General features: G+C 37.1%; 1 protein-coding gene across 2 annotated transcripts in view; it reads left to right on the top strand.

Annotated features, from left to right (window-relative positions):
• Positions 1-26,601, top strand: part of eas (ethanolamine kinase 1) — a 188,054-nt gene that overhangs the window by 58,507 nt on the left and 102,946 nt on the right. The window contains exon 2 of one of the 2 annotated variants that reach the window (XM_081738027.1): positions 2,039-2,206. The exons of the other annotated variant lie outside the window; for it this stretch is intronic. The gene's annotated coding sequence lies outside the window, so the exon portion shown is untranslated. The remainder of the gene's footprint in view (positions 1-2,038; positions 2,207-26,601) is intronic. 2 annotated transcript variants of the gene reach the window in all.

Here is a 26,601-nt window from a genome sequence, read left to right as displayed (position 1 = left end):
CAACTTGCGCTCGTGAGGAGCGATAATTTAGATAGAGGATAACAGAAATGATCCATTAGGGGCTCGAACCAGGGATCGCTAAGAATCAATTGTTTATCTGAGACTATGGTTTATCCCAATCGTGATGATTTATGAGGCAACCTTGTTATTATTATTCATTTCGTTGTGACGTCATTTCCCTATTTTCTTATTTATCTATTTTCCCGTTATAAATGTTGGTGTATATAGAAGCTACACGCAACAACATCCTGAGTCCTCGTTAACAGCTGGACTCACTTCCGTCACCCGATAAGAGGTGATTTGCTTTTAGTTTTAAGGCAGAATGAAAGACAAGTGTTGAGAAAGTATCCGTGAACATTATAAATATTTGCATCCAAACAAAATGCTATTCGATTAACTTTTAATTTTTAAAGATTACCCTTATGTTTGTTTATTTTCACAATTTATTTCACTTAAAATTTTAACTACTGTCACGTTCATATATTATATCCTAAAGTTCGTGTGCGCCATGCGCTGTTGTGGAGCAGTGCTTTTTCCACCTATTAGACAGGGCCGCTTATGAAGGGGGCCACCGAATTTTGAAAGTCTCCTGAATTGTAGGTTTAAACCTTTTGCTATTCTAGTTATTTATTACTAGATTCATTAAAAACAAGTTGACAGAGCTCGAATATCCTTAATATGTGTCCTTTAATTTATGGAAATCTCTATTATTCGAGTATCGAACCCAATTACGAAATGATGTACACGTACTGATTCGCTTCCAATGTTTTATTATGTTTATTATTATTATTAGTGTTATTATTATTATTATTATTATTATTATTATTATTATTATTATTATTATTATTATTATTATTATTATTGTCATTATTATTATTTTAATGTACCAATTATAACGTGATTTAATACCACTCTGCATGGTACTATCAGCGTGGTATGCCTTTTAATTCAATTCAAGCCAAGATTTTAACTTGAATGAAGGCAAGTTACACAAGGATGATTGAGAAACACGAGTATAGTGGTGTAGTGGTAGGACAACATCTGGGAAGTTACTAGAGCCCACCATGATGTCCTTTATGTAACCGTTACTTGACATAACATGGTGATAGTAATATAGGGAAGTGAGTTACAATCAGCGGGTTCTAGCCCATTACCCAATGATGGAAGGACAGAAAAAAAATGGGGGGGGGGGGATCAATCTACCCCCAAATGTTCTAACGAAATACATATGGTAACCTTAACACTAACTTAAGTTTATCTTGCCACAATGAAATAATGATACAATATGATACTATCTAGTATTTTGATAAACATAACTGAAAACATTATTCTAGAATGAGCATCACTGTTAATATTTGATCTTAATTCAACATTAACTGAGCATAACTTAAAGGTAATGAAATCTTACTGACTGAATGTAGCCAAGTATAGTACACAAGTAGCTATTTACATTCTTTTAAGAAAATGAATAGCCGATACATACATAATTGTAAATACATTATGTACAATATGCGCAGTATGCTAGTACATTGCCGTAATTTGCCAAGAAATTGGCCATCCTTACAACAGCAAAAGGTCACTTGTGTTCACCCAGAAGGGGTCGCAGAAAAATTGTTCACATATATAAATGAGTATGGAGTCCACAGCAGCAGCAGAAATCAACATGTCAAAGACTAAGGCGTATTTTTCCTTATTTCGTTTTCTACATTAATTTATTTTATTTTATTTTATTTTATTTTATTTTATTTTATTTTTTTTAAAATTTAACCAATATACTTCCCGCCCGAACTACGCGGGAAAAAAAATAAAATAAAAATGATAATTGCTCAAGGAAAAACAAATGGGGTAGGCATTGTGTGGAGTAACCTATGTAAATGTTTGGTGGGGGGAATTCAGCTTTCCTTTTCTTTTTTCTTTTTTTTTTTTTTTTTTTTTTTTTTAAGAAAGCAATCCGTAAGCACGCGTGTACCATAAGTAGGCATAAGTTTGTAGCGGAACAACCCAGAACAGGCAATATTGACTTTGCTTTATTTCCTAGGTTAACGCTTTCCTAGACAAGAAGAGGGAGAGCGGCGAGTTTCTCGCAAGAGAGAAATGAAATAGTCAGGCGGCGGCTACGGATGGAATCCTATACTGTGACTGAAGAGTTTGCATCTGCAACGACGTATGCTAAAAGTCGGAGTTACATATTCAAGGCGTTATACCTGTACGTATTAACGTTAGTAGCTACTAATAATATTTTACTTTTCAGCTATGTCAACACTTATTTTCCTTATAGGTTCTCTGTGTTTGGCAGCATATTGGGAGTCCTATAGGAGAAGAAAAAGGGTAACACATTCGTGGCCGGCCACATTCACACAAAGAGAAAAAAAAAATACTTATCCCAATATGGTGGCAAAACATTCATTTTGGTATCAACCCGACATAACTTTTCTCGGTGACGCGTCTAACTTTTCCCTGATTCTAAAAACGACTTATTTGCTCCTCAAATCAATTTTTAGCGCCGCCAACTAAGATGATTGCCTATTACTCATGGTAGGCCATGGGTGTCTAATGCCGTCTATAGCAGCGAGGGGAGAGGAGAATGGATTCCAGAAAGTAACTTATGGTTTTCCGATTGATGAATAGTATATTATAACTTTTTGTTTGTTTTCAATTTCACAATGTATTCTTTTCAGGCTCTATCTATAGCCCTGTATGCAAGTGTTCCGCTATGCCAGGGGTCTTGCATAACTACGTGTACTCCACCTTTTAGTAGTCTATCTGACGTATGAGAAATTCGACACACTCACTAATGAATATACGCCAAGTTTCTGTTTTCTCTTTTTTTTTTGAGTTCGTCTAAATCGAGGCGACTAGGTCTCATGGGCAACCTATATGATACGCTTAACATTCCTCGTCCTCACTATCGCTAGAAACGTCTAGCTCGCGTGAGTTATCTCGGTGGGTAGTCTGCTGCTGTGCATGCGTCATAGTTTGCTGGGCAAACTTACGGATTAACCTGAGTTGTTTATGATGTTCCTGTATAATCTGATTAACGGCCTGTTCGCCATTGTCCGTTTCGTCATTTACGGACTCGACCTGGGGAACCAGTTTCCCTAAATAAAGATTTTTAGACAAAGATCTGGTTCGATCTGAACTATTAAAAATAGTCAGAGTAATATGTCCATTGTCAGTAAAAACGGGACCTCTCGGGATCAAACAGGAGTGCCAATATCGAATTCCTTTGGACGGTAAGAATTCCCAAATATGCACGTTCCCGGTCGGTGCGGTAATTTCTATGTCATATGAAGCCTTGGACGGCACGCGGACATTTGTCGGAAGGTGTACTTTGTAGGTAGTGTACGGATAGATATCAAAAAGTTCGTCGCCTAACCCCAAGGGGTTTGGCACGACCTTTTTCGGACTATGATCCTGGGCAGAACTCTCTAGGTCAGGGAGAGTTGCTGGATCATTTTCACTTCCTTGCGTTATCAATTGTTTTTCTAATGGCTCTAACTGACCACTGTCTGATTTTTCCTCTACAGGCTCATGAGGCGCCTGGGAGGCCAGGGGTGGCTTTACAGAGCGTTGGTTCTTTTTGTTATATCTTGTCTCATAAGGCGCATTCTTTTTCTTTCTAGGAATAATCTCTGTATCCGAACTTTCTGTAGGACTAACTGCAGAAGTTCCACTAGGGCCTGGCTGAGGGTCAAAGTTGGATGGGTTCCTTTCTTCTTTCTCTACGTCAGGCGAGTGGGTAAATTCCAGCTCAGGAGCACTGGAAGATATCTTGCTTTTCTTAGTTCGTTTACGTCTTGCCTTCCTACGTCTATTGACTTTCCCATTCGTTTTATTCGTAGGCTCCGAGGGAAATTTTGTAGTTTCCCGGGAACACACGAATACGCGGGACGTAATTTCTTCAGTATGAAGTTTTTGTCCCTTATCAGCTACACTATCGACGGGATTTATGGGACTTCCGGTAACCAACTTTGGAGACGGACCCTTACTCCTATATGAGAGGTTCCGTTTCCTATAAATTGGTTTGTTTCCATGAGGGGGGACAGAGTAAGCCGTTTGTCCAGCATTACCGTTCTGTCTTGATTGGGAATCATTAAACGATCTTTTTCCTACTGATGGTGGGTATCGTTTAACATGTTTTAAATCTAAGGTATGAATCACACCATGACGACTTCCATATGTACTTTTTGGGACTGTGAACCACAGGTCTTCAACATGATTCCCGTCTTTATCTGCTAATTCCATGTATTTGGAATGAATGGTGGTGACATACTTGTGCAGAAAATCTATCCCCAAAATAACGTCATAGGCGCAAAACTGTGGGTCAACTATAGCTACGTCTAGGAATCTTCGTTTGGTTGTTTTCAAGTGATCCTTGAAGCAACACGCTATTCTCACCACAGGAATGTAATCTGTGGGCTGAGCACCGACGCCGCGAAGTTTCACATAACCCTTCAGTCTTTCAGTTAGTGGAAATTTTGGAGGTAAGAGGGTTTTTGAAGCTATCGAAATTTCAGAGCCAGAATCGATAAGAGCTTGCGCCCAGCGGTCTCCTATTTTTATCTTGACTGTACAAAGCTGCGCCTGCCCATGGCCAAGGCCATAGGTATTTTGGTGATTGTTCCTATACGTTTTGTAACCCGGTTCTGCTACTACTTCGTCTGTGTAACAAGAACTAATCTGTACAAATCCTGGTTGGTGTTGTTCTTTAATGCTAGACCAATCCAAGCGGTCATTTTCCCATATTATGTCATAACCATTCCTTTGACTAACTAATCTTTGCGCTGTGTGAAATTTTCTAAGATATTGTAGGCACTGTTCGAGATCATCGCAATCATCCACTTCAAGCATCAGCTTATTTAGGATGTCTGGCAACAAACTCATTCTAAGTTTACTCATCAATTCACTTTCATTAACCCAACCTCGCAAAAATTTCAAATCCTTTATTAACTTATAGATGAACGCTAAAGTACTCTCATTGGGTTGTTGTTTTCTTGTATCAACGTCATATTCTAATCTTGCAGTATACTCAATACTAGGGAAAGCCTTTTTAAGTTTTTCCTTCATCTCGCTATAGCTTAAGGGTAAAAGGTTTGCTAGGTCTACTAAATAGAAGGAGAAAGCTTCCCCTTTCAGACAGTAAGGAAGGTAATTTACTATCTCCAGAGTCGACCATTCATATATGCTAGCCACTAATTCATATTCTTGCAGAAAAAGTTCCACACACTCATATCTATTACCAGAGAAGGAGGGAATTTCAACATTTGGATAGATCTTAAAGACTTGTGGTTTAGCACTAATAAGAGAATTTTGATTGTCACCCTCGGGAGGAGGGTTGCTAACTTTGCCTGTTACTACTGTATCCGTAAATTTAGGTTTCTCAAAACTATATGGTATAGATGGCTCGGTAACCGGACTAGTTTTAATTTCTTGCTCAGATTTTAAATTTATGCGAGGCTTATCCTCAGGATCTACTTTCAAAAAGGGCGAAAAATTTGATTTTTGCTCATCAGAGGTCTTATCTTCACTTGATGAATGTGAAACGGGCTCATCTTTCAGATCTAAGGACTTGTCTAAGGAAGCCGAGGTGTTGAAATTTTCTGAGACGGACCTATAGTCGGTATCAGTTACGCTTCTATTTTCTAACTCAGAGGTTTGTTCTGAACAAAATTCTGATGTGTAAGATCTATCATGTTTGCTAAATACTGATTTTTCTGTCTTTTCCCCTTCGCTAAACTCTAATTTCTCCACTGGGGTCGTGGGTGTAACTATGCTACTAGGTGGCGAAACAAACACTATTTGTAAGGGATCTAACTTTTCCTCTTGTTGGTACTTTTTCATTTCTTTAGTCGCAGGTGATTCACCAGTTTCATTATAGGAACTAATTTTAGAACTAGTACTAGCTGAAGGTTGTAAACCACTATTCTGAAAACTATCAGTTTGTTTGTTAGATTCACTTTGGGTTGGAGAGGTTGAGGGATCGTCTCTATTTTCTACTTCATCCAAACAAATTACCGACGCACCAAATTCCGCGTAATCAAAGATTTTACCAATGTTCTCGTTTATTCTACTTTCAGACCAGGAATCGCTATTTTCTTTTTCTTCTTTCTCAATTTGCTTCTGGTGGTCAGAGCAAACTGAGGGAAAAGCATCATCACTTTTCGTCTCTTCGCCTAACCTCCTCTCAACTGGAGCAGGGGCGACGAGGTCATTTCTCTGGTCAGCGTCCTCTTTGGGAGGGTCTTGGTTCGTTACTCGGGGAGTAGAGACCGTGGGAGGATCCCAATGGTCATATCGGAGTTCTTCCTCGAAGTTCCACGAAGGTTTTGACTCATCCTCCCGGGATGGCGCAGGAGGAGACTCCGGGTTGTCGTCTTGTAATTTCGCTATTTCTTCGTTTTGTAATTTCTGTAGTTCGTATCCTAACCAATCGTCTTTCAACGATTCACCCCCATCTGAATCTGCACTACTAATATCTCCGTTTGACCACCTAACTTTACTAACTACACTGAGTATGTTATCTATACTGTCCAAATATTGCAGTTTCTCTTGGAGGGTAAGGCTCTCTTCAAACATGACAGGGTTGGTTTGGGTAGCTGTTGTCCGAAGAACCTTAAGTTCCCGGTCTGTATCAATCCGGATCATTTTAGGAAACTTATATTCGGTCTGAACACTAACATCTTTCTTTTGAAAATCGTCAGTCTGTATTTCCATATCAAAATTTCCAACTACATTTTCCTCAGGTAATAAATCTTCAAAGGGGGCTGAGGGGTCCGCTTGAAATAAAATACCTAATTTCTCTTCTTCGTCACCTTGGCGACGAACAACTGTGACCTGTACTTTCTTGTTTCGTAGTTGTTTAGTTAAAGGTCGAATTAAGTTTCCTACTGCCGGGGACAGTTCTGTTTGTAATGAATGCTTAATCTGATCTATTAACGCTTCATCGTTAGATTGTGACAAAGAGCGCGATTCATTTTCATTATTCTCGTCAGGGTTCTCGATTTTCGTTTCCTTTGGTTCGTTTCCTATATTTGCATAAATTGGCTCTTTATTCGTGAAAGCCTTGGGTTCGAGACCAATATTTTCATAAATTGGCTCTTTACTCGCTGAAATTCGTGATTCAGTATCTAGATTAGCATACATGGTTCTAGGACCGATCTCGGCATAAACAGTTTCATCACTACTACCAGCATAAAAAGATTGAAAGGTGGGTCTTTGCATTTCTAACGGCGTTCTAGGATCTGACAGTTCGTATTTTATGGGGAAATATAGCGCTACTGGGCTATCCGGTCCTTTAGATACACCAATATCTTTATTTTCTGAACTTAACACTAAGTCACTTATTCTATGTTCCTTAACAACTAACTTATTATTATCTAGGGGACTTTGGTTCGAGGGGACATCAGGTATTACACCTGCTGTTGTTTCTATCTCAATTGTTGCCTGAGGCCATTCCTGACCTGCAGTGATTAGGTCGGCTATCTCTAGTTCATCTTTTAAATTTACTTCATTCACTAGAGTTTTCGGATCTACCCCAGGTGGGGTCTCGTCCGTATCTGAATTTACATATATCGTCCTAGGAGCTGGCATTGGTTTTTCACTTGAACCAGCACTTTGTATTTCTATATCATTTCTAGTCGGGATAGGGCTAGACGCGGCCAGCGGCGTTAGATCGCAGCTACTCGCCGGGGCATCTGGAGTATGAGGACTAGTGGTCGTTGGTTCACGATATCTGGGCTGACTCCAGGTATCCAAGTATCTCGGTAATGGATTCTTTTTCCAACGGCCAAATTCAGGAGGAGAATGCCCGTGTACTTTTATTTTATTGCACTCAATACAATAGTAATTATTCCACCGATCTAAAATATAACGGTGCTTGCCCGTGGGCGTCTTAGGACAATGAGATTGCCCTAAATCTAATAGCTTTTCTTTTATTTTCTGCGCGAAACTCATTTTGACAATAAATCTGTTTTTCGCAAGTCAGTGGCCTCTCAAACCAGGGCAGTGGGTAATCAACCTATTTCCTCTGATATAGTAAGAATGTAATCACTGATAGCTACTTCCTTCGGAAATACTACGTCAAATTGTTACGTATTATGAGACTTATTATTATTTCAATATCTTCATTTAACTTCCTTTGAACTTGATATACTCAACTTCCCTTTCTTTATAAATTTTGCTTTACTTTTTTAGAACGGGAAACGGAAAGTGACTAGACAGCTGTTTTTAACAGATAATACCTATTTGTTCACTTATGAGAAGTTTTACTTTTTACTTCTATTCTTTAACTTTTTTTTTTTAACTTCATTTTTTTTTAACTACAAAACATTTTGCTTTTAAATTCACAAGGGGGACTTCGATCATCCAACCATTGGTTCATGTACTTGCATTTTAATTTTAGGTATTGCATTTGCATAAAGGTGAGTTTTAGGCAGTTATTCCCAGGCAGCCGTCGGGCTTGCACCCCTAGTACAGAGGGGCCCTGCTGGACCTGGAGAATAAGATACCTGTGACCCCCAAGCGTTGCATGGGAAAGGATTTTAGACACTTATCGCCGGACAGACTAGTCGAACTTTCATCCCGTAATACGGGCGGTTCTGCTGTCTTAGAGATAAACTGCCTGTGATCCTCCCCAAATAAGTGGTAAAGGTATTAGCCACTTATCGCCGGACAAACTAGTCGAACTTTCATCCCGTAAAACGGGAGGTTCTGTTGACCAGAGATAAAACTGACTGTGACCTTACCAAAGCGAGCAGAAGCATAAGCAGACTTAAAGTTTTGCAAGTACATGAGACAAGAGCTGAATTCCTTTTTAACACTCGCGTCCCGATTTTCCATTTCCCTTACTACACAAGAAACGTCGTGAGGTAAACTGAGTCTTGCTCTGCGGAACCTAGCAACTATTCCCCTGACTTATAACAACTTAAAGCGAGAGAAGTTGAGAATAAAAAATTTTCGTCGCCACTTCACTACATGTGAAATGCACTATTTAGAGCAGAAAAAAAATTTAGACTTGTATATCAGAGTCATAGGCTGAACACCGCCTAGTCCAAGTACGCCACCGAACTTTACTGACTTTACATAGTACCGATACACCACTTGACTAGTCAAAAGAAAACTTTCGCGTACACTTTTCACTTTTATCTACTAAAAACTCTTCGGTAAAAAAAAAAATCACTCCCGATTTGCTAAACTCGCGTTTTAAGGCAACTGAGATAGTTGGTTCCCCTATAAAGTGAATGAGCACCAGAGATTTGTTTAGCGTTTCAAGAACACACAGTTGGTTACCCGGCGAACACCGAACACCATAAAATGTTATGATGATGTTTTGGTTCTGGGATTGGCGTAGCAATTATGTACACTTTCTTTTGTGAAATCGTAATTGAGATCACTTCTTCACTCTCCACCCAGTACGACGAAGTTGGTTCGGAGTCCAACTCCCTAATAGCCTCGGTTTTGAAAACGTCTTTAGCCTACTGGTTCGAAGATGATGAGAAAGTGCACTAACAGTGGTAGAGCTTGGTACTAGGAATCGAAACCCAGGTAACGCTTGAAGACTGTGAGTTGAATCTAACTAGATGGGATAGCTTGACTGAATCAAAGAGACCATTTCACTTTACTTTTTATTAAAAGAAAATAAAAATAAGAATACAGATGAATTTAACAAAATCGGTTACTTGGAGTTACAACTTGGAAGTTTTTCCTACATTATTCAAGTGGGAGCACAACCCTATAATACTCAATGGGTGCTAGAAGGTTTTTATGCTAAACCGCGAGTTATTGAAAATAGTAAAGGGTGAACTTTGTACATCGCAACTTGCATTGGCCCGAAAGGAAGAAATGTTAAGTCTCGAAGAGGGAATGTGGTCTCAGATTGATGGGACTTGAAAATAAAACTCATATTGATCACTAAACAATCTCAAAGTGCTCTTCCCGTGTGGAGGGGGAACTTAGAAAAAATTAGCACATACCTGATTCTGCGCGTCCCTAACCAGAGCGAAGTTCACTGTTAGCCGTCCGTCCGTAGAATCAACCGGTGCGGCAGACAAGCCTCGTTTATAAAGGCGCTTCGTCCCACGCATTTCTGCCTTTTCTGACGTAGCTCGAAGGCGACGTCACGAGCCTCATCGAGCATGGGAGAGACTTCTTCACGCGCATGCTCAATAGTGGTTAAGACTTCTAGTATTTCTATGATTTTTTCTCTATCACGCCGGGATTGAAATTCCTATTTTACATTTATTTATATAGTTTTATTTTATACCTAACTCTAACTACATAATAGATTGCATGTATTTATCACTTGCGTGGTATTCCCTAAATATTACAGCTAGGACCCAGCTCTGTGATCTGAGTAAAATCAAAGCTAGGGTCATACCACTATTCCATGCGTGTGGTTTGGTGTCAATGAGGTATCAGGTTGATAATTCAATCTGGACCTCACCTGACTCCGTTCTCCCTATCTCTCTTTTTCTTTACTGCACACACAATTTGAAAAGCGCGGGCGTCTCGCCCTATAATTTGAGTCCGGCTTAGGACTTCGAGGCACAACTGTGTAACAATATATATATTCATGTTCGTATCGTACCATAAAGTTTCATTTTGAAGTGGGCTCCTCGAACGGCGGTGAGCTTAAATGAGGGACAGTTGCTCTCTTCCCCTCGCCAAATTACGGCACTGGTTACGAATCTATTAAAGTGCTACAGTACCACTTAAAGCGCCTGAGCTCCAACGTATAACTTTGGCTTTCAGATCTTTCATTTACGATTATGTGTGATTTCACGTTTAACAGAGACAAACACTTTAAGTGTGTGTACTGTAAATAAATTATTTAAATACATCTTTTTCATAAAGTTTGCGTTTTAAAATTATTGTTCAAAGCCTTTGTATTTTAATAAGCCTTCTCCAAAATCAATGCAAATGAACTGTGCTGCCATCTTTGTTGTTTTAGACTATATGCTTGTGGCCAATCCTTTCGACCACGAGATCTCGGAAACTGCATGCTCTAGAAAGATAACGTTTTCACTGATCGATTGCAAATTTTGCGTAGAATGTCCAGTTCTAATTGAATATTTAAAGAAACGTGGCCATTATTTCTTTATTACATTTTTACGGGTACCCTGGAAGTGTTGAAATAAAAAAAAAACTAAATCACCATATCCTACGCATTATACATTTCAATACCACATAGTTGTATATTGAGGTTGTATATGTATCAGGCGTTTGTTTCATTGCAAATAATAATGGAAAAGGAAGGATAACCATTTCTCCAGTCTAAGATGAATCTTTATTGTTTGGAGTTTTTTGCCCAATGAACACCATATATAACTGACATTATAATTAATTGTGTATGTACTGTATTTGCTTATTAATACTGCATGCAAGAAGAAAGAATACACTTATCATACATGAATTAGAAACTTCAACCGGCAGTAGGCTCAAATCTTGCAAACGGTCCAAGATATTGAAAAAATAATTTTAAAAAAATCTCCTTTGCCGATTTTTATCACGACGTCTTTAACTTTTGTCTGTAAAGGGACATGTATAGCTGTGAGGAACACCAAGGAGATTCATGCTCATATGTGAATGATGTGCTGTGTAGAGAGCGCAGGTTCAGTTAGTCTATATATTAAAATGCTAGGTTTATATATATATATATATATATATATATATATATATATATATATATATATATATATATTTTTGTCTCCAATCCTTTCGACAATGAGATCTCTAAAACCACAAGTGCTAGAAACGTGCCGTTTTCGCTGGTCGATTCCAAATTTTGTCTAGATTGTCCAGTTATAATTGAATGTTTAAAAAACTTGGCCGTTATTTCTTTATTAGATTTTGTAGGGGTACATTGGAAGCGTTGAAATTTTAAAAAAGTAAATCATCATATCCTATGAGTTTGCCATATCCATTCCAACACAACATACTTTTATACAGGGGTTGTATATCTCTCAGCCGTTTGTTTCATGAACAAATGTGATTAAAAACGAAGGATAACCATTTCTCGAGGCTAAGATGGATCTTTATTGTTTAGAGTGCTTTGTCCAATGAACATCATGTATCACTGACATTATAATTAATCATGTATGTAATGTATTTGCTTATTACATACTGCATGCAAGAAGAAAGAAAACACTGATCATACATGAATTAGAAACTCCAACCGGAAGTAGGCTCAAATCTTGCGAATGGTGCGAGACATTGAAAAAAAAATCTCCCCTTTATGGTACCCCTTGCCGATTTTTATCAAGACTTCTTTCACTTGTATCTGTAAAGGAACATGTACAGATGTTGTGAGGAATGACAAGGAGATCCATGCTTATATGTGAATGATGCGCTGTGTAGAGAGCGCAGATTCAGCTGGTACCATAATTAAAACTACAGGAACGTTGTTCTGTGTGATGCTCAAACTTATGGATACGAGGACTTCCCAGTCACCCTGTAGTAGACGTGCATAGTTAACAGAAACCCTGGATAATGGCAATATTTCTGCCAGATTATGAAATGCAATACTTCCTAAGTATGATCTGTCAGGAAAGTAAATGTATCGTCATCCGCAAAAAAAAGTTCGCATATACTGTAACTTCCACATTTTCATTAATAACTCAGTTTTCTTAATATATTATCGCTTCTTTGTGCTTTCCTTAACAAAGCAGTGTAGTAATGAATAATTATTTATGATTTTTGTGAAAAAATAAAGCAAAATAAGAAAATTATAAGCAAAAAACTGTGATTGTTATGAAACTTTAGTCTGTCAGATAATTACGCGAAGAATATCCCGAGGGAAATTCACTCCATAGAGTGCACAGGTATTAGGAGCACTCACAAATACGTAAAATTGAAGGAACAGAAAATAATGTATTTTTGAGATGAACATACAATTCACACTTCACGTGAAGTTCCAATATGGGAAATCAATCAATATCTTCAGTTGAAATTACTGAAAAAAACAGAAAATGGCTATTTAAAACTCCAAGTGTAAACCTGCGCTTGGAGCGAGTCTATTTCTAATATCAGAACGCGCTATTTCGTAACATGCCTGCGTGGCCAAGCGGGTTTAGCAATGCTGTTGAAATTCTAGAACCGAAGGGTGGTAGTTCGAGTCTGAGTGCGGAACGCTTTTTTTTTTCTTTTCAAAATAGTGAAATATTTTTTAAAATATAAATGTCTAGTTTGAAGTGCTTAAAAACACAAGACCAGATGAACAATCACTTTTCAAAGCTCAGTCACATTTATTCACTATGTTCATCAATTAGGCTATATACGAAGACACTAAAATGTGGAACGTTAACGATCCTTATTAACGTTAATACCACATCCGTTATAATGAGAACAGATTTGTGATCTGAATACCAACATTAAACCATACGGCCAAAATGAAAATTATTCATGTTCTTGATACCTATTGCAACACTCAGTTGTAATATAGAGAGTGAGAGTGCGAAAGAGAGAGATAAAATACTGTATACAGGGTGCGGAAAAATTCCCGGAACGGTCCAATATCTCGCGAAGTATAAATATCACCAAAACAAAAATAACACATGTTAAATAGTTTTAAAGAAGCTATACAATGATAGAAAACACAATCACCTATCCCTACCTCCTTGGGGACTAAGGGGGATAACTTTAAAATTTTAAATGGGAACCCCTATTTCTTATTTCATATGTGGATTCTCCAGAAAAAGTGATAGTGATTTGATCAAAAATTGAAAACAGTGTGTGCGAAGATGAAGTTACATGGAATACAATATCGATAATTGTTTTGCAAAGTAGCTTTATGAAGTAGTTCTTAGTAGTAGGGTTCTTTACAACAAAAATAAGCCATTTTTGTCACCATTTGTATTTTCTTGCAAATTAAATATGGACAAATGCATTATTTTATGGAAGTTAAAATGTATGAATTCGTTATGTGGGTAAAAAAATCACATGAAAATTTTACTCTGCGTGGAAATCGAACTCATGACCTTTCATGCCGCAGTCCCGTACGCTAACCGCATGGCCCAGAGCTCGACACTGAGAGGCCACATTTTCATACAGATTTGCCGCCTCCATTTTTTATGTGTCGATTCAAGTGCTATCCGTGAAGGCACTGTTTTCAATTTTGGGTCAAATCACTGTTACTTATTCTGAACACAAAATGTGCAACAAAATATGGGGATTTCCATTTAAAATTTTAAAGTTAGCCCCCGTGTGGGAATGGAGGGTTGCGTTTGGTATCATTGGATAGATTTTTCAAAACTGTTTAACACGTGTTATTTTTGTTTTGCTGATCTGTATATTTCGCGAGATATTGGACCGTTCCGTGACTTTCCTCGCACCCTGTATAAGCTTGTATTTTTAATTAAAACAGTTAGTGTAAATCATAATCTGGATTTTTATAAAGTAAATGAAACAATCATATAGAAAATGTATACAGTTTAAAATTGAATTAAATTGCAATTCCAGAATCTGTAACATTATACATTTCTTATTTATTTACATCGAATGTTAACTTATTGTATAGTTTATAGCATGAGTATCAGCTGATATGTAACACAAAATTATCTATAAATTGAATTTAAATAGGAAATTATATAGTTGCTATAAGAACAAGTTTATGAAAATGAACTGTATAATAATGGTTGTATTTGAAACAGAGTTTGCGTAATGGAGTAAATATTTACACCGCCAGCTTTGCAATACTGTGCGGTTTAAATTGTCAATCTCATCGATTTTACTTATTTCGCTTGAATGTTTATGGAATTTAGTATAGCATTATGAAACATTCAACAACTGATCTAGTAGTGAAACATATTTAATAAGATTACCGCACATTACGGTAGATTCCGAGATCGCTCCCAGCTTTGCGAGCACTTGATAATATCTTATTATTATTTCAGATAAAATATTATGTGGAAGAGCTAAATTAAATTAGAAAATGAAATGAAATATTTAACATTCCACTATTACGCCCTTTAGGCGGGAAGGTTCTAGATTGCTGGTCCTCACATAGAGGAGAATTTGGATTAGTAACCAGTTTGGTTCTTTTCTTTATCAAATCTCAATACACAATTCATATAGTAATGTCGAGCAAGCGATAGCGAGTGAAGGCAGGTTAACCAGGTTGATTGCTTTCTTCATCACCACTCAATTGGTATACGGACCAGTGTTCTAGAATCCTGCTATTTTAGGCTAAGGGAGAAGATAATTAAAGTAAGAAAATGATATAAGAATTGGTGGAATGAGAAAGTGGAAGGAAAAGGAAATGCTTTGAGAAAAGTCACGGACATAATGTTGTCCACCACAAGCTTACTTGAACGGAATAAAACCAGAGACCGCATGCACCAAAGGTAAGCGCTCTACCAGTGAACCATCGCGCCCCATAAATTAAATAAGAAAGATAAGTAGTAGGCATTTTATAATTGAATATTGTATGTAAGAAACTTATTGTCCATAAAGATTCTTTCTCTTCAAGCTTTTGTAATTGATGTTGCAAATTGTCCGATGCTTTGCAATGCGGGTCAAAGGAATAAATGCATTTTTTCGGGATAGTATCGTCTGCCCCTTGCTGCTATTGGTGGTATAAAAGTAGTGTTGAGTTGATTTTTAGTTTCTTGTTCCTTTTGTTATGTGAATATAGACTAGACCAAAATTTTTTACTGATGTTCATTTCAAGATCACTCGGTAGCATGTTTTAGTGGAGGAATGTTACGTGAATATGGATTACACCAAGTCACAAATATTTTGACAAAGATATACATTTTTATTACACAAATAGTTTCTGCTTTTCCTTTTACTGCAAATGTTTGTTTCTAATAGTGATTTTTATTCTTATTGTATCCGTGAATACACGTTCAAGACTTTTTTTAAAAAAATAAGTTGTTTAATAAGGCACTGAAAAGTGTTGGAGTTTGTAACACTCTAACACTTAAAAACATAATGCTGAGTGATCCTGAAATGGACACCAATAATTAATTTTGGTCTAGTCTATATTCACGTAACACTTTCAACAGCGAGGCTATATGAAACGTGGGCTTACTAATTAACGTGGAATAAAAATAAAAAAAGTCTAGTGGCTAGCGCGAGTGTTTTTGGTTCTTGTAGTCTCGGGTTCGATTCCCGGTAAGGGTCGATTCAGGTTAAATTTTCAGGGGAGTTTATGGGAAAAACGTTAAAAAATATAATTCCAAAAGTCTGATGCCAGTGTTTTGTAAGCTATTGACAAAATAATAGAAAGACAGGAAAGAAATTCTCTTGAGAACTGAAAGTGAACAATGTTTTCGCATTTATGCTTAATTTGCTACTAGCGTGACACATTAAATTGAATATAATATAAATATTAGACACAAAATTCGCTACTTCACGGTTGATAACATGGTAAATGCTAGGTATTGTTAAACATTAAACGTAACACCTCAATTTTATATCAATAAATAACTTAAATAAATAAATAACAAGACAGAACAATACTATTAACCTATATTTGCATAGTATATAAATTAAAAACACGTTGTTTATCATAACGAAAAATGGCTGAACCGTTTGAAATGAATTTTATTAACAAAGTTAACACCTACCTCGGACTGGGTTGTTGTCACGCCATTTTTATTGAAATGCGTATCCAAACAGAAGAGAGGGGGTTAAAATGTATACCAAAAATAGAATCTCTCACGTTTGTGAGATGAAATATGATACATAAATTCCTTATTTAAAACGAGTGTGCACGTGTCCGACCGTGTTTAGAAATTTCGGTACTAAATGGAGAAGAGGGGCAATTTGTATCGTTTTTGCTCAATATTTAAGAATGATGACATCGAGATTGTGTCTTGTCTTCACAGCAAAACGGATGAAGCACTTGAAATTATCTTTTAAATATACGGTATTTAGCATTTGGTCCAGTCGGATTCATTAACACATATCTCGTAAGAGGAACAGATGGATATAAACACCTTATTTTAAAATATGTGAGCCCATCTTCCGTTGTCCTTAAAAATCCACTTTTGAGGAGGAAATGGGGCAAGTTCCAAATAAGGCGGTCAATATGTAAAAGTGACGTAGTGTTTGTCTGTCCGATCATCACGGGAAATCAAATCAGTCGTTTGAAATAAATATTTGAATACATTTAGTACTTGGAAGAAAATGGTTAGCTGACGTTCACTAGAAACTTGACAAAACTTCGATAGAAATTAGAGGATAGTCAGCTATGTCTAAATCTAATATTGTAGGTGGAAGTGAAAACGACGAACGAAGTAACAGCGGATTAAAATTTAGCATTAGAAGTCATTGAAAAACAGAATGTGATGCGCGAAAACGAGAAAAAAAAAAAGAAAAGGAAAAACAACGTTGCCGACGACAACACACTGGATGGTGCTTATTGGAAGATCCATAAACGCTATTCATTAGCTCATTCTTCACGGTTTGGATTGCAAGAAATAAAACTATTTCTTCGTGCTAATACGCCTCTCAAAACGAAATGTTATATTTCTGCAAAATTTGTTTTTCTCACATGACTGGATATTTTTTTAAAAAATTCTATTGTGCTGTAGAAAACAAAACCATATGAGAAGCTGTATTTGATCTGAAGACCCCATGATCTTTACTACATGTTGTTATTCATTACATCAGCGAGACGTTGTTTGCAATGACACTGATACATTGAGTGGTTTGTTCGAGAAAGTTGCTTGTCTCGATTTTGTTTATTCTTTAGGTTTTTCGTAGAATACATGAAAAAGAAATACATTTTTCGCTTAGATATCCAGGAATCCTGTTTTAACTGATCAGAAAACAGCAATCTACTGGTGAAATGATATGGGATAATGTGTAGCATTTTGTTTTCAAGCCATCGATAGCAGCAAGGGGCACATGAATTACATAAAAAGGGAGTGTGTTGTTATGAACTACTAATATCAAAAAGTCTACGTGTTACTTCGTAGCTCAGGGGATAAGTGAGAGACTACAGAACACAAGTTTGCACGATCGAGTCTTGTCCACTGCTATTATGTTTTTTTTTTTTTCATTTTCATTGTTTAACGGTTAAAGTGACGTAGATACATTTTCATTGACATTCAAAAAAAAAAAAAAAAAAAAGAATGAAAGGGAATACGTAGCCCTGAAAAGGGCTGTTTATATAAAAGTGTCTAATAGGAGGTCCAATGACATTCTACATCGATGACTGCCTGGAGCCTTCTGGGTATGCTTTCGGTAAGTCTGCGGAGAAAGCGTTCACTACGGCAGACTTCCTCCCAGCTGTTTTCAACGATTTTCCATAGTTGATTTTTTGTGGATGGAGGCGGGTTAGGCCAGTTCTCTTTAATCACCCTTTTGACCTCTGCCCATACTGTCTCAATTATATTCATATCGGCTCCACGCGGTGGCCAATCTAGGACCTCTAAATCAGCCTGCTGCGAGAGCCAATTCTGAACTAATTGACACATATGAACCGGAGACCTGTCGTGCTGAAACTGGATTACTCCATCGGGGTAGATAAAACGCACAGATGGCAACATAACATCCCGAAGGATATGTAAATATTGCTCACCTGTAAGACGCCCCTCTACCCTATGGAGTACTCCAAGACACTGTGATGTCATGAAACTCCAAGCAGATACAGATACGCGTCCACAGTGACGTTTGTGGAAAACGTATCTGGGATCATGCCTGGAGCCTCTCGGACGATACACGACTACTGGGCCATTATTTGAGGAAGAAAATGTGCATTCGTCTGTGAAGACAACATGTCTCCAATCACGGTTCACATTTTCTTCCGCAAACTGAAGCCGTCGTCTTATATGCTCTTCCGAGAGGAATCCTTTCACCGCAGCACGACGGGCGTGAAGATTAGCTTCCCTAAGACGCCGTACAGCAGTATCTCGAGAGCCTGGAAAATATGATGCGTGCCGAAGTTGTCTGGCGGTCATGTTGGGATTAAGTCGCACAGCAACAACAAGCTGGGCATCCTGCTCAGGTGTTGTCACACGACGCCTACCACTACCTCGGCGCCGCATAGTTTTTCCAGTCTCTCGAAAACGCTTTATCCACTTCTGTGCTGTTCTTGGTAAAACTCCACACCTTTCAGCGGCTTGTGCAGCGCAATAGCCTTCTTGCACTAAAGCAAGAACACGCTCTTTTCTATTCTCAGCCATTTCTGACTTCTACCCTTTTCACGAGTTGCACGTTGAATGAGCACCCCTTTTAGTTGAAGCTATAAAACGACATGCGCAGTTGGTTACTCCAAGAGCTAGTAAGATCGTAGTTTTTATTTGCTAAGAGGCAGAAAACACGTTATTTCGATATATGTTGTTTGACTACAAGGGAGCACTTCACAACTGATTACTGAGTGATAAGATCTGTGGTATTCTGTTCAACTTTCCTTTAGGCAATTTTAAACGTAATAGACAATATTTGTCTGACCTTGTCAGTGCCTGAGGCAGAAGACAAAATCAATGAAAATGTTTTTCAACATAACATTTTCGATTTATGTTTATCTCCTATCCGTTTTTGTTACGATTGCCTCCTTTAGAAATATCAGCTCTCTTTTTTTTGGCCCGTATAAGGAAATGCTATTGCGGTTTTCCAACGTTCAATATTTTTGGCAAAATTAACACTTTCAAATAAAGCTAAACAAGCATATGTTTCACAGACAAAACAATATGTAAAGTTCTACTTTCCAGTTAGGCAACATTCCTTCAAAAAATTGCAACTATAGTTTGCATCTCAAGTAATAGGGTAAATGTGCCAGTAGTCGACCATTTAAGGAGATTTTCAACTTTGTTAAAGTATAAAAAAATCATTTTTTACTAATAAATTTTACTGCATATGTCATTAGAAAGAACAGTGTTTAAATTTTACGTTTGTGTAGCTCGCATAGGAAATCTTTTATACATAATTACACAGGAAAAAGAAAATACCAGAAACCCTGAAAAAAACAGTAGTCGGCCTATGAAAACCAAAGGTCAGCCATTACTTTAACCAGTACTCAGCCACATTATAGAATTGACTTTTTTAATGGAATTTTAGAGATCAATTCCTCAGTAGCAAATTAAGGGACAAATATATTGCACTCAGAGTTCCTACAAAGAAAAACTACGTGGAAAACAGGCCCGCAACTAGAGGGAGCTAGGGGGCCTGGTCCTCCTAAACTTTTCGTGGCCCCTCCAGACCTCAACACAAAAAACACAATTTAGATATGTGTAAGAGATTTTTAATGACTTGCCCCCCCTAACATATCTATGCCCCCCCAAACCTCTGTGGCTAGAAGCAGGTCTGGTGGAAAATATATTGCGATACAGGAAAAAAGACTTCTTGTATGATATTTACCATAAACTAAGAAAAATGTGCCTCGGCCTAGACTAGCCTATTTAAAACTAATATATAGGCCTATTTATATTTATATTTACATTGATATTTATATTTAGCTATGACATTAACCCTTTAATATGAAGTTCATTAAGCACATTCAGGACACATAAGCACTAGTTTAGCAGGTTCCTCGTACGATAATACACTGAGGCACGTGCATTTTAAGTGGTACCAGTGATCACAAAAGTGACACCCAATATATTTAAGTGTGTCGTTCTCAATATCACTTATGAATTCTTCTTCAGGCCTTAGACGGCATTTCAACAACTTCTTGCGTCTCGTCTTTTTAACTACTAGTGCTACTTGGCTTGACAGTCCTTTTCTTCTTGTTTGACTTAAAATTTTTCCTTTCTTTTGTATTCTCTCCCTTTTTCATTTTAGACATTCCTCTTCTAGTTTTCTTTTCTTTTCATTCTTTACCATCTGATAATTTCTCCATGCTTGGGAGGATACTGCACTTTGAACATTTTCGCTGGGCACATGTTTGGTAGTTTTGTTTTTGATTGGAGCTAGCCAGAAAAGATGCTAATCAAAGCCAGATGATATGGAAGTATTTTACGAAGGTTTTCTTTGAATTTCTTCTGAGATCATATGGAGTTATTTCTGGCTCTACTGACTGTAGAAACAGAAGCAGACCTTTCACCTTGCGTCGCTTCAGTACAAGATGCCATAACGGATATGTTGTTTTCCTGGTTTGAGTCAGACGTAACGTCTATTTCTGATATCGAAGATATATTTGTAGGCTCTAGACGGCCAATTGCTAAAATTTGGTATGTTCCAGGACTAAGATATCGAGCATTTCACTAGCAAGTATCTACTGATAGCAGATCGATCCTCTTCGGACAGAACAATAGCCTTATATGTTTTCATTAGTGTAGAATAAGAAGACTCTTTGGATAGAGTATCCTCAACGCACCTGATTGCAAAAACATCTGACACTGAGTCTATTCCAGTAGATGTCTTTGGACTGGTTGAAAGAAACGCTAAATCACGCGTTCTTAAACTGTTAGACATATTTTCCTCACGCTCATAGTGAGTTAGAATGTAAATATTTATGATTATTCTGTATTGTTTCGGCAATCAGGCAACTCTAGGAACAGAACAGATAATAATAATAATAATACTAATAGTTGAAGAGCAATTGCAGCCTTGGAATTAAAAACGTGCAGAAACGCGACATTGTGCGGAGTAATTTTAAAAAAAATAACTCAATTAGATATGGATAACCCTTACTTCCTCATAGCTACCTTAGATTAAAAGACTAAGCTATGATCAGGGTCAAGGGCCTCGATCCTGCTAGGGCTGGGGGGCCCGGGCCCCCAAAGCTTATGTAGGGCGTATGCTTAGGGTAAAATAAATACTCATTACCTGTCCTTTTTAAATTTTAGAGAAATAATTCAGACCAGCCATAAATCCTTAACCTTTTTTCCCTCAGTTCTAGAAAAATATTAATACAAGAATTGAAATGGTTACAATACCAGACTGATATTAAAGTACGGGACAAAAATAAACGACCAACATCGTCATAAGTTTTAATGGCATTTTCGATCGTTTAATTTTGTCCCGTACTTTATAACTGTATTATACTTGTATGATGCAATTAGTGACATCATAACAGTTACTTTTTCATTAAATCGTTAGAAAAGTCTTCTACGTATTAGTTAAGTGTCTTAGTTGTATGTCATGTGTCATTTAAATTGAATGAATGATAACTGGATGACTACTGGAGTATATGTATCCAGTAGTCGTCCGTTGAAAGTAATGGGGGGCTGACCATTGGAAATTGAAGTGAAGAGTCATTTCCAGTAGTCAGCCCCTAATGGCTGACTACCGGAAAACGTTATCAAAAATGCAACTTGTAGTCAGCCCCCCTTATTTCTACGCAATATCTTGTTTTGTATCATAAACCACGAATTTTTGATAACCTACGATACATTCATGCATAGAAGAAAGCAATAACTCGTACTATTTTACAATAATATAATTTTAACTTAACTTTGAAGTAAAGCTTCTTCCTTATTTTTTTTATTAACAAAATGCGCACTTTGCTCACTTGCATCAGCAGACCTCAAATGATAATTTTTCTTTTCTGCCACGAGGAGTCACACCAGGCCAGAACAAATGAGGTTGAATACTGGAGCTCTGATTTAAGTTGTAGTTGATTATTTGTTTGATAACAAGCTACTGTATGTTTATTTAATATGCTTTTTACTGAAAAATGGCTGACTACTGGAGACGGCTGACTTTAGGCACACTTACCCTCCTAACTAACTAACTAATTCTATGGCCTATGGAACCCGGAGGTTCAATGCCGCATTCACAAAAGCTCTCCACTGGCTTCTATCCTTAGCTAACTGGATCCAGTTTCTACTTTGTATTCCTATTTCTGCGAGATCCATCTTAATATTGTCCTCCCATCTGCGCCTAGGTCTTCCTAATTATAAGCTCAAGTATATGTAACATAATAATAATAATAATAATAATAATAATAATAATAATAATAATAATAATAATAATAATATCTTAGTATCAAACTTTAAGCGATTTTTATATGATGCATATATTCATGAAAATAGTCACTACTTGTTATGTACTCATTTGGTGTTCCCCTAGGGTTACTAGGAATTGAAATCAGGATCTCTGACTGTGCAGTCCAGTATGCTAACTGTATGACCACAGAGCACGGATCTGACAAAAAACATTTTCATAACGTTTTGCTACCCCTCCTTTTCCCATATCGATTAAAGTGCCATCCGTGAAGGAATTGTTTTCAATTCTGGGTGAAATCAGTCACTTTTTTCTGGAGAATCGAAATGTCCAATAAAAAATGGGGGTCCCACTTTAAAATTTTAAAGTTACCCCTACCGCCAAAGGGAATGGGGATAGCTGATTTTGTTTGGTATAATTGAACTATACATATAAAGCAGAAACATATATTCTCATTTTCGGCGTGTGTTTTCAATTTGATATTAACTTAGAAATCTATTTGAACTTTGGTAGTGCTAGCATTTCCATAGTGTCATCTTCGTATACAAACAGATGATGAATAAAAGTGACAGAGGTTTGAAAGCTGACAGTTTATCTGATTTTGTTTTTATAACCAATTCAAATGTTAAAAATGTAACGTTGTATTTAGAAAAAATAAAATATCCTTATATTGAAAGAAAACCGGACTGGGAACCGAACCGTCAAATATTACTGTAATTTCAAGCGCCTCGCTAAACCCACTTATTTTCTTCTTAATTTACGTCGCGAAAGGCGGCCCCGAAGTTCACTTACCAAAGTCTACTTTCCCCTTATCAGTATTTTCTGTATATTTCCTACTCGGTTATACACGTTTTACAGTAACCTTGAATGATAGGGACACAAACACAGACACGTCGAGAACATTTAAAATTCCAAAAGTTCTCCCACCGGGAATCAAACCCGGTACCCTGTACACCACAGACACACATACTAGCCACTAGACCACACAGCCAAGTTATGAAGCCAGTGCGTTTTAATAATTCTACTGGAAATGCACGAGATATGCACTTGTAATACATTGAGTGATTTATTCGAGAGAGGCAAAGCACTTTACTTTGAATTCATTTCTTGGTTTCGTTTCTACTGTGTTTATTTTTCGTACACTACTTGAAAAAGCAAATACATTTTTTGCTACGGTGTCCAGAAATACTATTTTAACTGATCATAAAACAGAAATCTTTCGGTGAAATAATATGGGGTAATGTGTGCTATTCTAGTTTCATACCGAGTTCCTTCGTAGCTAAGCGGTTAGCATACGCACCTTTGACGTAAGAGACCCGGTTCGATTCCCGGTGTGAGCTCATGTGGTTCGGATTTCACGCTAATCAGTAGGTAAACGTCTCATATAGCCTCGATGCTGAAAGGGATGTTAAAATCAACTCAACATTATTTTATACCATCAATTGAAGCGAAAGGTAGACGATACTATCCTGTTAAAAACATGCATTTATTTCTTTGGCACATATTACAAAGCATCGGACTATTTGCGACACTTCAAGAAAAAGATGCTTTATGAATATTAAGTCGCTTCAAGCGTTCAAATCGCTTTGTAAAAATCCAGATTATGAATTGCAATAACTTTTTACGTTGTAATTAAAATTACAGCATATATTGTTTTCTATCTCTCTCTAATACTTTCTCTCTCTCTCTTTCTTTCTCTATATATACACACCTGTATATTACAATAGGTATCAGAACATGAATAATTTTCATTTTGGACGTGTGATTTAAGGTTGGTATTCAAATCAGAAAGTTGTTCCCATTATAACAATGTTAACGTTCCTCATTATTTTAGCGCCTTCGTATATAAATGATGACAGGGTGAACAAATGTAACAGGCTTTGAAACGTGATAGTTCATCTGTTTTTTTTTTTCAAGCACTTCAAAGCAGAACTTTATATTTAAAGAAATGTTTCCATATGTTGAAAAAAAATCAAAATTGCCGGGAGGCAGATTCGAACCGCCGCCCTCCGATGCTAGATTTTCAAGAACACTACTAAACACGCTTGACCACCGAGACAATTCATGAAAGAATAGGCTGTAATAATGCTCATATAGCGCTCCAAGCGCACGTTCACACCTGAAGTTTTAAATAGTCATTTTCTCCCTATATCAGTAATTTCAACTGAAGATATTGACTGATTTTGCATATTGGAACTGTGCATGAAGTGTGAATTGCATATTAAACGCAGAAATACGTAGTTGACTCTTCAGTTCATCTTTCTGTTCAATAGCTTCACATGTTAGTGAGTGTTTCCTAATACCTGTGTCATTTTCCCTCTTTTTTCCCACGGGATATTCTTCGTGTAATTATTTGACACACTAAGGTTTCATAAGATTAAAGGTTTTTTGCTTATAATTTTCTTATTTTGCTTTATTTTTTCTCTAAAATAATAAATAATTATGCATTATTACACTGCTTTGTTAAGGAAAGCACAAAGAAGCGATAATATAGTCAGAAAAGCGAGTTATTAATGAAAATGTGGAAGTTACAGTATATGCGAACTTTTTTTTGCGGATGAGGATACACCTATTTTTCGAGTCTGGCATTCCTGTGCTCCATCCGTGGAGAGTATGAGAATTAAATCAATCAAATGTTTACTGAGGGGCAAAAAGAAAAGCTTAATCTGAATAAGACATTGCAGAGGGGCACAAGCTGTGAATACGAATAGTGCATTGTGTAAATAAAGGACGACACCGAAAGAGAAAGCCAGAAACAGCTGTTAAACTTACAAAAAAAGAGTAAAAATTGTCGAAGTGGGAACATAAAACACAAATACAACAAATACGCCGACAACTAAACGATCACCATGCCATGATCTTGGTGTAGTGGTTAAGGTGCTGGCTTGCAAATGCAAAGGACGCAAGTTCGAATCCTCGGCAAGGACATTTTTTAAAATTTTTGTTAATAATACATACAACTCATGAGAGATGGTAAAAGAGGTCGTATTTAGTTTTTCGTAGCAATTATTATTGGTAATGTTTAGTACTGATAATACTTTTTGTCTTTGCGTATTGCTTTTATTCTTTTCTTCATTTCCAAAGAGAAGAATATCCGAACAAATGCCACCAAAATTCCTCATATTTTGAATGTAAACGCCATTTGCAATTAGTGAAGAATAAAAATTGAACGTTCCGATGTAGCTGCAAAAAGTAAAAAGAAAAACATGGAAGTGGACCATACTCATGGTTATTAAAAATACAATTTCTACATGCCTTACACGTCCCGACCACGTTTCTACGTTAGCAAGTAAGAGGTTTGTGTTTAGGTTAGGTTGGTCAATACGTTTTGCAAAGGGGCCCGGTTTAGCTCTGACGCACCCAGGTGCGAGAAGGGAGAAAAACACTTTTTCTCTCTCCCTCTGTGTGTCTATTTATCTATCTATTTGTATATATATATAACGCTATTTGTGAATGCCATAACCACCCTAATTTTCAGCGGATTGAGACGAAACTTGGCACAAACATTAATTGTTGAAATATCTTGATGAGTTCGTTAACCAGAATAATCAGATGAAAATGTTCAAAATGGTGGCCCTTCAAACTCTTAAAAAGTTCCAAGGGAACCAAATTTCGCCTATAAATAGGTATTCAGAAAGTTTGAATAAATTTTCCTCTGTTACTGAAATATTTGTGTGCAGAAACTTATTGAAATATTGGACCCGATTAATCGCCTAAAGAAGGTTCACGCCCTATCGCTACGGTCAGGGTTTTTTTTCTTTTTTTTTT

This window comes from Thermobia domestica, chromosome 14 (genome assembly GCF_964235325.1).
Source record: "Thermobia domestica chromosome 14, izTheDome1.hap1.1, whole genome shotgun sequence".
Classification (NCBI taxonomy): Eukaryota; Metazoa; Arthropoda; class Insecta; order Zygentoma; family Lepismatidae; genus Thermobia; species Thermobia domestica.
Note: the sequence above shows the minus strand (reverse complement) of the source record. Positions and strands in the feature narration are given on the sequence as shown.